The following is a 14,569-nucleotide window of genomic DNA, read 5'->3' as shown; positions in this document are numbered from 1 at the left end:
AAGCTCAGAAGATGGGCATACGATACACTCTCTATTAGTTTCCATGTACCATCTACATCCTGTCTCCTAAAACTAATTGTAGTATTAAAAGAAAAGACCACTACCCTGCCAAGAAAGTGAAACCATTTGTTGATTAGGATTTTTATCTAAGAAAAAAACTTCTGATGTACTAAGTCATTTAGAAAGGAGATCCTCTCTCATTTCAGTGCCATTGTGACAATATGGGGCTTCAGGTAACACCTGGAACACTGAACACTGCAGATTCGCCTGGAATCAAAGGGCCATTGTGACTCTCTAGGGCCTCATGGAAGAGGGAGGCAGTGCAGAGAGACCTCACATTAGAGGTTTGCGCAATCATCCACCAGAGGAAGTTCAACAAGGGGACGAGCCGGATTCTGTCCCTGGGATGGGGCATCCTCGGATGTACGGACAGACTGGGAATGGCATGCTGCATAGCAGTGCTGGAAAATGGCCTCTGGGGTCGTGGTGGATGGCCAGTTGGTCATCCATGGTCAGTGGTGCCCTGGCGGGGGCTCACTGCTCGGTCACACAAGGGTTTTCAGACACACAAGTCCTTCCATTGCAAACACACACAGAGAGTTCACGGCAGCAGGGGGAGTATCTCCTGGGGCTCCTGCTGCCGTGCCTGGAGCCTGGATACAACACTGTCCTTTGTGTGTTTCCACATGCTCTACCACTATCTGAGAAGCCCTATGGCCTGAGGGATGGGCACGGGGAGCTCTGTCCACGGAAGCCCATCCCAGAGCTGCATCCAGGGGCTTTGCCAGGGTTTAGTACCGTAAATTCAAAGGGACACATAGACACTCTTTGTCCCAAATAACTTCAAGGCTCCTCCAGGAGGCTGATGGCAATTGTACTTGCTCAGGGTCATCTCCCCACACCACCACCAGGTGTGTGCTCAAGACTTGTGTCTTCAGTGCAAAGAGAGTCACCCTCTCTAGTCCTTCCATGTCTCTCCAGGGAAGGGTACTTCTGTGGGCTGTGAGACACCAGTGCACATGGGATCACGCCCTTCCCTGGTGGTCCTTCATGTCCTTCAACAGAGGTGACAGAGATGGGAAAGAGAATCAAATTTTTTGGCTGGGCATCTGAGAGCCCGTCAACCTGCTGCAGATGTGCCGCTTCCAGCACATCCAGTTCAGGAGTGATAGGCTGTTCCCTGGTCCTCTGAGCAAGAGGAGCAGGAGGAGGGACACAGAAGAGCTCTCCTCACAGAGACTGCATCGCCATGGAGTCCAAAGCAACTTGAAGATGTCATTCCACGTCCGAGTTTCTCTAGGTAATGTGCTTCTCACATGCACTGCCTCGCCATAGCACTGGTGCCACAGCTCCCGACAAAAGCCCAAGTGGTCTTTGTCGCCCGCAGAAGTGCTCCTGCTGCCAGCAGGGATGCTTCCCGGGACAGGCCAGGAGAGGCTGACCCGGGGTGCTGAGCCCGGAGGGATGTTCTGCCTCTCGTTCTCCTCGACCATTCTCAACCGTGTGTGCCCCGGTGGAAATTCAGGGGTCTCCCCGGGCCAGCAAAAGAGAGATGAGAGGGAAGAGATGACGTCCACGAAAAAAGCTCGTGGTCTGTCAATCTCGAGTTCCCCGATACCCAACCGCTCCCCTGCCACCCAGTCTGACCCCACCGCCTCCGAGGTGCAGAGCCCCGACAGCCGCCCCGCTGCCGCCGCTCTCGCCTCTCCTCCGTATCCAACCCGCAGCAGACGAGAGCCCAAGACGCGCCGACGCCGGGCACAGTGTCGGGGCGGAGTTGGCGGATGATGGCAGGGGAGGGAGAGGAGGCGGAGACAATGCTGTCCGGCCTGAGCAGAGAACCCGGGGCTGTCGGGGGAGAGAGAGACCGGGCGGAGGAACGGCGGATGCGGCACTGGCCGCTGTTCTGCTCGGTGCGCAGGGCTGGCGCCCAGGGGCCTTGGGAGACGCGGCTGGGGTGGCCGTGCAGGTCCCTCGAGGTTACCGTCCTGCTTGGTAGGTTCTTCCCAGAGCTCAGTCTCCGACCTATCCTCCCATCCGTCCCTCCCTCTATCGCATAAGACATTCCCTTGGAAAAATCACCGCTTTTATTTTTGTCGATCCGTTCTTTTTCCCTTGCTTTACTCTCTGTCTTTCAGAGAACTCCTGCAGTCCATGTTCTGTGTAGTAGTGAAACGCCCATTTTTCATATGGGTGCTACATTGCTCCGCTGTAGAAACAATTAACCGAGTTGTGCGTTTCTAAGAAAATCCCCTGAAAGCTCCAAAGACCACCGTGTGTGTCTGCCAGGGCGCAGGAATACAGTGCCGTGTCCCAAACACCGGACCCGGAGAGCCAGACGGAGGTCCATCGACCATCTGCCGACAACGACAGCCCGCAGCTCTCTGGGCCCTTTAGCAGTGCCTGCGAGGAGTTCAAGGCTGTGGCTCCGGAGCTGCCGGTAGAAATGGATCAAATCGCCAATTCGTAGGTTGGTGTGTGAGCACTCGATGGGGATTTCACTGCCCTCCGTGGTCTCTACCAATGGGTGTTGCTGCCCCTGGGCTCTGCCTGCAGACACTGGCGGGGAGATAAAGAAGAAAAGCTGTCAGAATTGATTTTTGTACTGGATGTTGTTTCCCGGAACAAAGGGCAAGAATTAGTCAGGACCATAGGGAGAAGAATTTAAGGTGGACGTCAATGTGTGCAGCAATGGAAGTGTCCATTAGAATTTGTTGGAGAGATGAGTGGGGGAAAGAGAGTTGGATTGGTGGAGTCACTGAAGAATGGAAAGCTGCGGGACTAAGCAAAGCAAAGAGAGGAAGAAAAGAAGAAAAGGGGAAGGACAGACTGCAGGAGTTCTCTGAAGGACAGAGAGTAAAGCGAGGAAACAGGAACGTCTCAACAGAGGAAAGAGCGATGAGAATTCCGAGGGAATAATGCTTTATGGAGCAGAGGGAGGGACGGACAGGAGGATAGTTCGAGGGCACAGGTCTGTGAAGAACGTGCCAGGCAGGACGGCAGCCTCGAGGGACCTGCATGACCACCCCAGCCGCGACCCCCACGGTCCCCAGCCGCCAGCCCTGCGTACCGAGCAGAACCGCGGTCAGCACCGTCAACCCCGTTCCCCGCAAGCGCCGCGTCCGCCGATCCGCCACCCGGTCTCTCGTTGCCCCCGACAACCCCGGCTATCTGCTACGGCCGGGCCGCGACCTCTTTGCCTCCTCTCCCTCCTCTGCCTTCTTCTCCCTCCCTTGGCCACCTCCGACAATTCCGCCCCGGGGCTGAGCTCATCGTCGGCGCCTCTCGAAATCTCGTCTGGTGTGGGCTGGATGGGAAGGGCAGGCGAGAGCGGCGGCAGCGGGGCGGCTGTCGGGGCTCTGCACCTCGGAGGCGGCGGGGTCAGACCGGGTGGCAGGGGAGCGGTTTGGTATCGGGGAGCTCAAGATTGACAGACCATTGGCTCCTTTCACCACCATCGTCTCTTCAGGAACAGGGAACAGCCTGTCACACCTGAACTGCATGTGCTGGAACCATCTGGCGCATCTCAGATAGTAGCAGATCATGTGGCACCCCACAAGGGCTGAGTTGTATCCAGGCTCCGGGCACGGCAGCAGGAGCCCCAGGAGATACTCCCCCTGCTGCCGTGAACTCTCTGTGTGTGTTTGCAATGGAAGGACTTGTGTGTCTGAAAACCCTTGTGTGACCGAGCAGTGAGCCCCCGCCAGGGCACCACTGACCATGGATGACCAACTGGCCATCCACCACGACCCCAGAGGCCATTTTCCAGCACTGCTATGCAGCATGTCATTCCCAGTCTGTCCGTACATCCGAGGATGCCCCATCCCAGGGACAGAATCCGGCTCGTCCCCTTGTTGAACTTCCTCTGGTGGATGATTGCGCAAACCTCTAATTTGAGGTCTCTCTGCACTGCCTCCCTCTTCCATGAGGCCCTAGAGAGTCGCAACGGCCCTTTGACTCCAGGCGAATCTGCAGTGTTCAGTGTTCCAGGTGTTACCTGAAGCCCCATGTTGTCACAATGGCACTAAAATGAGAGAGGATCTCCTTTCTAAACGACTTAGTACATCAGAAGTTTTTCTTAGATAAAAATGATATCCCAATTCTTTTAAGACTTCAGTTATTTTTAGGAGAGAGAATGTAGATAACACATGGAAACGAATAGAGAGTGTATCGTATGTCCATCTTCAAGAAATTAGCTTACATGCCTCAGAAATCTTCTTTAATAAGAGATTGTTCTGTTAAGAAGAAAGTCAATTAAATATTGTTTAAGCAAATGGGAAGTTCTAAGACACATGTCTTAGTTGGTCCTGGAACATTTAATTTAGGAGTGTAGAGGTCGGATAAATCAAGCAGAGATGCTACGAGGCCTGATTAGCGAAACAACTCACGAAATTGACTGCCACCCCCCGAAGAAATGGACGCTAGATGGCAGTCTTGCTCCACGAATAAAACCCAAGATGCTGTATGACCTCAAAATCATAACCTAATTCTCGACTGCTGGTGAAGGGGGGCGGGGTCTTTCAAGCATCACTGTATTTATATTCCGAAATTTGTACTAGATCTTTGATCCATGCATGGCAGAGTACCCCATGTATCCCCAGCTGACATATTAAAGAAATGTTCGAGCCAATGGTTTCGGGTCATTGGGTTTAATTCTTTTGTTTTACCCCTTTGATTCCAGGAAGTCTCAAAAATATCTTAGGGTTTGTTTAATACCATGTAGTCCCGCCTCTGAGTGCCCTTCAACCTGCTGCAGATGTGCTGCTTCCAGCACAACCAGTTCAGATGGGACAGGCTGTTCCGTGGTCCTCTGAGCAAGAGGAGCAGGAGGAAGGACACAGAAGAGCTCTCCTCACTGAGGCTGCATCGCCAGGAAGTCCAAAGCAGGTGGGAGATGCTATGCCACGTCCGAGTTTTCTCTGGGGATGGAGCTTCTCCATACACTGCCTCGCCGTAGCACCGGTGGCACAGCCCATGGCAAAAGCCCAAGTGGTTTTGTCACCACCAAGAAGTACTCCTACTTCCAGCAGGGATGCTCCCCGGGACAGGCCAGGAGAGGCTGACACTTGATGCTGAGCCCGGAGGGATGTTCTGCCTCTCGTGCCCCTCGACCATTCTCAAAAGCGCGTGCCGTGGAGGACAATTCAGGAGTCTCCGCGGGCCATCAAAAGAGAGATGAGAGGGAAGAGAGGATGACCATGAAAAAAGATCATGGACTGTCAATCTTGAGCTCCCCGATACCAATCCTCTCCCCTGAAAAGGAGCCTGATCCCCCCGCCTCCGCCATTCAGAGTCCCAATGGCCACTCCCCTGGTGTTGCTCTCGCCTGCCCTCCGCATCCAGCCCGCACATTATGAGCGCCCCAAAGCCTCCCGCGCAGCGACAGCGCCGGGTCGGATCTGGCGGAGAAGCGCAGGAGAGGGAGAGGAAGGGAGAAGAGGGAGAGGAGGCGGAGAGGTGACTCCCCGGCCGGAGCAGAGAGCCGGGGCTATCGGGGACAGCGAGAGGCCGGGTGGCGGATCGGCGGATGCGGCTCTTTGGGGAGCGGGGTTGGCGGATCTAGCCGCGTTTCTGCTCGATGCGCAGGGCTGGCTCCCGGGGACCGTGGGGACAGAGGCACGGGTGGCCGTGCAAGTCCTTCGAGGCTGCCGTACTGCCTGGCAGGTTCTTCACAGAGCACAGTCTACGAAATAGACTTCCGTCCGTACCTCCCTCTGCTCCAAAAAGCATTCCCCCGGAACACACAACGGTCTTTTGTTTTTCGAGCCGTTCCCGTTGCTCTGTTCTTCAGAGACCTCCTGCAGTCAGTCCTTCACCTTTTCTACTTTCCTTTCTCTCTTGCTTAGCTCAATCCCACAGCTCTCATTCTTCAGTGACTACACCATTCCACCTACCTTTCCCGCACTCAACTCTCCAGCAAATTCTAATGGACACTTCCACAACTGCACACCTTGACAGGCTCGTCAAATTCTTCTCCGTACGGTCCTGACTCTTTCTGTGCCCTGTCTTCTGGGAAACAACATCCAGTGCAAAAAGCAATTCTGACGGCTTTTTGTCTTTATCTCCCAGCCAGTGTCTGCAGGCAGAGCCCAGGGGCAGTAGGACACATTGGTGGAGACAAGGGAAGGCACTGAGATCACCATAAAGTGTTCACACGCCAACCTACGGAGCGGTGGTTTTAGCCCTTTCTACCGGCAGCTCCCGGGTCACAGCCCCGAACTCCTCGCGCGCGCCGCTAAAGGGTGCAGAGAGCTGCGAGCGCCAGCGGGGCGACTGTCGTTGTCGACAGATGGACTTTGGACTTTCCTCTAACTCTCCGGGTCCCGTCTTGGGGACACGGCGCTGTATTCCTGCACCCTGGCAGACACGGATTCACTGACACGGTCGTCTTTGGAGCGTTCAGGGGATTTTCTTAGAAATGCACAACTCCTTTAATAGTTTCTACAGTGCAGCAATGTAGCGCCCCCATGAAAAAAGGGTGTTTCACTACTACAAAAAGCACGGACTGCACGAGTTCTCTGAAGGACAGAGAGAAAAGCAAGGGAAAAAGAAGGGCTTCACAAAAATAAGAGCAGTGAGTGTTTCGCGGGAATGCTTTATGGAGCAGAGGGAGGGACGGACGGGAGGTTAGTTCGGAGACTGATCTCTGGGAAGAACCTACCAGGCCAGACGGCAGCCTCGAGGGACCTGCACGGCCACTTCAGCCGCGGCCACCACGGTCCCCGGGCGCCAGCCTTGAGCACCGAGCAGAACCGCGGCCAGCGCCGCCAGCCCCGCTCCCCAAAGAGCCGCATCCGCCCATCCGCCCCCCGGCCTCCCGCTGCCCCCAACAACCCCGTCTCTCTGCTCCGGCCGGTCCACCTCCCCTCCGCCTCCTCTCCCTCCTCTGCTTTCTTCTCTCTCCCCTGCTCTCCTCAACCAGTTCCGCCTCGGCACTCTGCCCCTCCACCTGCGGCAGATGTGCTGCTTCCAGCACATCCAGTTCAGGAGTGATAGGCTGTTCCCTGGTCCTCTGAGCAAGAGGAGCAGGAGGAGGGACACAGAAGAGCTCTCCTCACAGAGACTGCATCGCCATGGAGTCCAAAGCAACTTGAAGATGTCATTCCACGTCCGAGTTTCTCTGGGTAATGTGCTTCTCACATGCACTGCCTCGCCATAGCACTGGTGCCACAGCTCCCGACAAAAGCCCAAGTGGTCTCTGTCGCCCGCAGAAGTGCTCCTGCTGCCAGCAGGGATGCTTCCCGGGACAGGCCAGGAGAGGCTGACCCGGGGTGCTGAGCCCGGAGGGATGTTCTGCCTCTCGTTCTCCTCGACCATTCTCAACAGTGTGTGCCCCGGTGGAAATTCAGGGGTCTCCCCGGGCCAGCAAAAGAGAGATGAGAGGGAAGAGATGACGTCCACGAAAAAAGCTCGTGGTCTGTCAATCTCGAGTTCCCCGATACCCAACCGCTCCCCTGCCACCCAGTCTGACCCCACCGCCTCCGAGGTGCAGAGCCCCGACAGCCGCCCCGCTGCCGCCGCTCTCGCCTCTCCTCCGTATCCAACCCGCAGCAGACGAGAGCCCAAGACGCGCCGACGCCGGGCACAGTGTCGGGGCGGAATTGTCGGAGGTGGTCAGGGGAGGGAGAAGAAGGCAGGGGAGGGAGAGGAGGCGGAGACAATGCTGTCCGGCCTGAGCAGAGAACCCGGGGCTGTCGGGGGAGAGAGAGACCGGGCGGATGCGGCAGATGCGGCGCTGGCCGCTGTTCTGCTCGGTGCGCAGGGCTGGCGCCCAGGGGCCTTGGGAGACGCGGCTGGGGTGGCCGTGCAGGTCCCTCGAGGTTACCGTCCTGCTTGGTAGGTTCTTCCCAGAGCTCAGTCTCCGACCTATCCTCCCGTCCGTCCCTCCCTCTATCGCATAAGATATTCCCTTGGAAAAATCACAGCTTTTATTTTTGTCGATCCGTTCTTTTTCCCTTGCTTTACTCTCTGTCTTTCAGAGAACTCCTGCAGTCCATGCTCTGTGTAGTAGTGAAACGCCCATTTTTCATATGGGTGCTACATTGCTCCGCTGTAGAAACAATTAACCGAGTTGTGCGTTTCTAAGAAAATCCCCTGAAAGCTCCAAAGACCACCGTGTGTGTCTGCCAGGGCGCAGGAATACAGTGCCGTGTCCCAAACACCGGACCCGGAGAGCCAGACGGAGGTCCATCGACAGCCGCCCCACTGGCGCCCGCAGCTCTCTGGGCCCTTTAGCAGTGCCTGCGAGGAGTTCAAGGCTGTGGTTCCGGGGCTGCCGGTAGAAATGGATAAAATCGCCAATTCGTAGGTTGGTGTGTGAGCACTCGATGGGGATTTCACTGCCCTCCGTGGTCTCTACCAATGGGTGTTGCTGCCCCTGGGCTCTGCCTGCAGACACTGGCGGGGAGATAAAGAAGAAAAGCTGTCAGAATTGATTTTTGTACTGGATGTTGTTTCCCGGAACAAAGGGCAAGAATTAGTCAGGACCATAGGGAGAAGAATTTAAGGTGGACGTCAATGTGTGCAGCAATGGAAGTGTCCATTAGAATTTGTTGGAGAGATGAGTGGGGGAAAGAGAGTTGGATTGGTGGAGTCACTGAAGAATGGAAAGCTGCGGGACTAAGCAAAGCAAAGAGAGGAAGAAAAGAAGAAAAGGGGAAGGACAGACTGCAGGAGTTCTCTGAAGGACAGAGAGTAAAGCGAGGAAACAGGAACGTCTCAACAGAGGAAAGAGCGATGAGAATTCCGAGGGAATAATGCTTTATGGAGCAGAGGGAGGGACGGACAGGAGGATAGTTCGAGGGCACAGGTCTGTGAAGAACGTGCCAGGCAGGACGGCAGCCTCGAGGGACCTGCATGACCACCCCAGCCGCGACCCCCACGGTCCCCAGCCGCCAGCCCTGCGTACCGAGCAGAACCGCGGTCAGCACCGTCAACCCCGTTCCCCGCAAGCGCCGCGTCCGCCGATCCGCCACCCGGTCTCTCGTTGCCCCCGACAACCCCGGCTATCTGCTACGGCCGGGCCGCGACCTCTTTGCCTCCTCTCCCTCCTCTGCCTTCTTCTCCCTCCCCTGGCCACCTCCGACAATTCCGCCCCGGGGCTGAGCTCATCGTCGGCGCCTCTCGAAATCTCGTCTGGTGTGGGCTGGATGGGAAGGGCAGGCGAGCGCGGCGGCAGCGGGGCGGCTGTCGGGGCTCTGCACCTCGGAGGCGGCGGGGTCAGACCGGGTGGCAGGGGAGCGGTTTGGTATCGGGGAGCTCAAGATTGACAGACCTTTCACCACCATCGTCTCTTCAGGAACTGGGAACAGCCTGTCACACCTGAACTGCATGTGCTGGAACCATCTGGCGCATCTCAGATAGTAGCAGATCATGTGGCACCCCACAAGGGCTGAGTTGTATCCAGGCTCCGGGCACGGCAGCAGGAGCCCCAGGAGATACTCCCCCTGCTGCCGTGAACTCTCTGTGTGTGTTTGCAATGGAAGGACTTGTGTGTCTGAAAACCCTTGTGTGACCGAGCAGTGAGCCCCCGCCAGGGCACCACTGACCATGGATGACCAACTGGCCATCCACCACGACCCCAGAGGCCATTTTCCAGCACTGCTATGCAGCATGTCATTCCCAGTCTGTCCGTACATCCGAGGATGCCCCATCCCAGGGACAGAATCCGGCTCGTCCCCTTGTTGAACTTCCTCTGGTGGATGATTGCGCAAACCTCTAATTTGAGGTCTCTCTGCACTGCCTCCCTCTTCCATGAGGCCCTAGAGAGTCGCAACGGCCCTTTGACTCCAGGCGAATCTGCAGTGTTCAGTGTTCCAGGTGTTACCTGAAGCCCCATGTTGTCACAATGGCACTAAAATGAGAGAGGATCTCCTTTCTAAACGACTTAGTATATCAGAAGTTTTTCTTAGATAAAAATGATATCCCAATTCTTTTAAGACTTCAGTTATTTTTAGGAGAGAGAATGTAGATAACGCATGGAAACGAATAGAGAGTGTATCGTATGTCCATCTTCAAGAAATTAGCTTACATGCCTCAGAAATCTTCTTTAATAAGAGATTGTTCTGTTAAGAAGAAAGTCAATTAAATATTGTTTAAGCAAATGGGAAGTTCTAAGACACATGTCTTAGTTGGTCCTGGAACATTTAATTTAGGAGTGTAGAGGTCGGATAAATCAAGCAGAGATGCTACGAGGCCTGATTAGCGAAACAACTCACGAAATTGACTGCCACCCCCCGAAGAAATGGACGCTAGATGGCAGTCTTGCTCCACGAATAAAACCCAAGATGCTGTATGACCTCAAAATCATAACCTAATTCTCGACTGCTGGTGAAGGGGGGCGGGGTCTTTCAAGCATCACTGTATTTATATTCCGAAATTTGTACTAGATCTTTGATCCATGCATGGCAGAGTACCCCATGTATCCCCAGCTGACATATTAAAGAAATGTTCGAGCCAATGGTTTCGGGTCATTGGGTTTAATTCTTTTGTTTTACCCCTTTGATTCCAGGAAGTCTCAAAAATATCTTAGGGTTTGTTTAATACCATGTAGTCCCGCCTCTGAGTGCCCTTCAACCTGCTGCAGATGTGCTGCTTCCAGCACAACCAGTTCAGATGGGACAGGCTGTTCCGTGGTCCTCTGAGCAAGAGGAGCAGGAGGAAGGACACAGAAGAGCTCTCCTCACTGAGGCTGCATCGCCAGGAAGTCCAAAGCAGGTGGGAGATGCTATACCACGTCCGAGTTTTCTCTGGGGATGGAGCTTCTCCATACACTGCCTCGCCGTAGCACCGGTGGCACAGCCCATGGCAAAAGCCCAAGTGGTTTTGTCACCACCAAGAAGTACTCCTACTTCCAGCAGGGATGCTCCCCGGGACAGGCCAGGAGAGGCTGACACTTGATGCTGAGCCCGGAGGGATGTTCTGCCTCTCGTGCCCCTCGACCATTCTCAAAAGCGCGTGCCGTGGAGGACAATTCAGGAGTCTCCGCGGGCCATCAAAAGAGAGATGAGAGGGAAGAGAGGATGACCATGAAAAAAGATCATGGACTGTCAATCTTGAGCTCCCCGATACCAATCCTCTCCCCTGAAAAGGAGCCTGATCCCCCCGCCTCCGCCATTCAGAGTCCCAATGGCCACTCCCCTGGTGTTGCTCTCGCCTGCCCTCCGCATCCAGCCCGCACATTATGAGCGCCCCAAAGCCTCCCGCGCAGCGACAGCGCCGGGTCGGATCTGGCGGAGAAGCGCAGGAGAGGGAGAGGAAGGGAGAAGAGGGAGAGGAGGCGGAGAGGTGACTCCCCGGCCGGAGCAGAGAGCCGGGGCTATCGGGGACAGCGAGAGGCCGGGTGGCGGATCGGCGGATGCGGCTCTTTGGGGAGCGGGGTTGGCGGATCTAGCCGCGTTTCTGCTCGATGCGCAGGGCTGGCTCCCGGGGACCGTGGGGACAGAGGCACGGGTGGCCGTGCAAGTCCTTCGAGGCTGCCGTACTGCCTGGCAGGTTCTTCACAGAGCACAGTCTACGAAATAGACTTCCGTCCGTACCTCCCTCTGCTCCAAAAAGCATTCCCCCGGAACACACAACGGTCTTTTGTTTTTCGAGCCGTTCCCGTTGCTCTGTTCTTCAGAGACCTCCTGCAGTCAGTCCTTCACCTTTTCTACTTTCCTTTCTCTCTTGTTTAGCTCAATCCCACAGCTCTCATTCTTCAGTGACTACACCATTCCACCTACCTTTCCCGCACTCAACTCTCCAGCAAATTCTAATGGACACTTCCACAACTGCACACCTTGACAGGCTCGTCAAATTCTTCTCCGTACGGTCCTGGACTCTTTCTTTGCCCTGTCTTCTGGGAAACAACATCCAGTGCAAAAAGCAATTCTGACGGCTTTTTGTCTTTATCTCCCAGCCAGTGTCTGCAGGCAGAGCCCAGGGGCAGTAGGACACATTGGTGGAGACAAGGGAAGGCACTGAGATCACCATAAAGTGTTCACACGCCAACCTACGGAGCGGTGGTTTTAGCCCTTTCTACCGGCAGCTCCCGGGTCACAGCCCCGAACTCCTCGCGCGCGCCGCTAAAGGGTGCAGAGAGCTGCGAGCGCCAGCGGGGCGACTGTCGTTGTCGACAGATGGACTTTGGACTTTCCTCTAACTCTCCGGGTCCCGTCTTGGGGACACGGCGCTGTATTCCTGCACCCTGGCAGACACGGATTCACTGACACGGTCGTCTTTGGAGCGTTCAGGGGATTTTCTTAGAAATGCACAACTCCTTTAATAGTTTCTACAGTGCAACAATGTAGCGCCCCCATGAAAAAAGGGTGTTTCACTACTACAAAAAGCACGGACTGCACGAGTTCTCTGAAGGACAGAGAGAAAAGCAAGGGAAAAAGAAGGGCTTCACAAAAATAAGAGCAGTGAGTGTTTCGCGGGAATGCTTTATGGAGCAGAGGGAGGGACGGACGGGAGGTTAGTTCGGAGACTGATCTCTGGGAAGAACCTACCAGGCCAGACGGCAGCCTCGAGGGACCTGCACGGCCACTTCAGCCGCGGCCACCACGGTCCCCGGGCGCCAGCCTTGAGCACCGAGCAGAACCGCGGCCAGCGCCGCCAGCCCCGCTCCCCAAAGAGCCGCATCCGCCCATCCGCCCCCCGGCCTCCCGCTGCCCCCAACAACCCCGTCTCTCTGCTCCGGCCGGTCCACCTCCCCTCCGCCTCCTCTCCCTCCTCTGCTTTCTTCTCTCTCCCCTGCTCTCCTCAACCAGTTCCGCCTCGGCACTCTGCCCCTCCACCTGCGGCAGATGTGCTGCTTCCAGCACATCCAGTTCAGGAGTGATAGGCTGTTCCCTGGTCCTCTGAGCAAGAGGAGCAGGAGGAGGGACACAGAAGAGCTCTCCTCACAGAGACTGCATCGCCATGGAGTCCAAAGCAACTTGAAGATGTCATTCCACGTCCGAGTTTCTCTGGGTAATGTACTTCACACATGCACTGCCTCGCCATAGCACTGGTGCCACAGCTCCCGACAAAAGCCCAAGTGGTCTTTGTCGCCCGCAGAAGTGCTCCTGCTGCCAGCAGGGATGCTTCCCGGGACAGGCCAGGAGAGGCTGACCCGGGGTGCTGAGCCCGGAGGAATGTTCTGCCTCTCGTTCTCCTCGACCATTCTCAACAGTGTGTGCCCCGGTGGAAATTCAGGGGTCTCCCCGGGCCAGCAAAAGAGAGATGAGAGGGAAGAGATGACGTCCACGAAAAAAGCTCGTGGTCTGTCAATCTCGAGTTCCCCGATACCCAACCGCTCCCCTGCCACCCAGTCTGACCCCACCGCCTCCGAGGTGCAGAGCCCCGACAGCCGCCCCGCTGCCGCCGCTCTCGCCTCTCCTCCGTATCCAACCCGCAGCAGACGAGAGCCCAAGACGCGCCGACGCCGGGCACAGTGTCGGGGCGGAATTGTCGGAGGTGGTCAGGGGAGGGAGAAGAAGGCAGGGGAGGGAGAGGAGGCGGAGACAATGCTGTCCGGCCTGAGCAGAGAACCCGGGGCTGTCGGGGGAGAGAGAGACCGGGCGGATGCGGCAGATGCGGCGCTGGCCGCTGTTCTGCTCGGTGCGCAGGGCTGGCGCCCAGGGGCCTTGGGAGACGCGGTTGGGGTGGCCGTGCAGGTCCCTCGAGGCTACCGCCCTGCTTGGTAGGTTCTTCCCAGAGCTCAGTCTCCGACCTATCCGCCCGTCCGTCCCTCCCTCTATCGCATAAGATATTCCCTTGGAAAAATCACCGCTTTTATTTTTGTCGATCCGTTCTTTTCCCCTTGCTTTATTCTCTGTCTTTCAGAGAACTCCTGCAGTCCATGTTCTGTTTAGTAGTGAAACGCCCATTTTTCATATGGGTGCTACATTGCTCCACTGTAGAAACAATTAACCGAGTTGTGCATTTCTAAGAAAAATCCCCTGAAAGCTCCAAAGACCACCGTGTGTGTCTGCCAGGGCGCAGGAATACAGTGCCGTGTCCCAAACACGGACCCGGAGAGCCAGACGGAGGTCCATCGACAGCCGCCCCACTGGCGCCCGCAGCTCTCTGGGCCCTTTAGCAGTGCCTGCGAGGAGTTCAAGGCTGTGGTTCCGGGGCTGCCGGTAGAAATGGATAAAATCGCCAATTCGTAGGTTGGTGTGTGAGCACTCGATGGGGATTTCACTGCCCTCCGTGGTCTCTACCAATGGGTGTTGCTGCCCCTGGGCTCTGCCTGCAGACACTGGCGGGGAGATAAAGAAGAAAAGCTGTCAGAATTGATTTTTGTACTGGATGTTGTTTCCCGGAACAAAGGGCAAGAATTAGTCAGGACCATAGGGAGAAGAATTTTAGGTGGATGTCAATGTGTGCAGCAATGGAAGTGTCCATTAGAATTTGTTGGAGAGATGAGTGGGGGAAAGAGAGTAGGATTGGTGGAGTCACTGAAGAATGGAAAGCTGCGGGACTAAGCAAAGCAAAGAGAGGAAGAAAAGAAGAAAAGGGGAAGGACGGACTGCAGGAGTTCTCTGCAGGACAGAGAGTAAAGCAAGGAAACAGGAACGTCTCAACAGAGGAAAGAGCGATG

Source organism: Pipra filicauda, unplaced genomic scaffold (assembly GCF_003945595.2).
Source record: "Pipra filicauda isolate LSUMZ 115617 unplaced genomic scaffold, ASM394559v2 scaffold529_size498821_pilon, whole genome shotgun sequence".
NCBI classification, from domain to species: domain Eukaryota; kingdom Metazoa; phylum Chordata; class Aves; order Passeriformes; family Pipridae; genus Pipra; species Pipra filicauda.
This window is presented reverse-complemented; position numbering follows the sequence as displayed.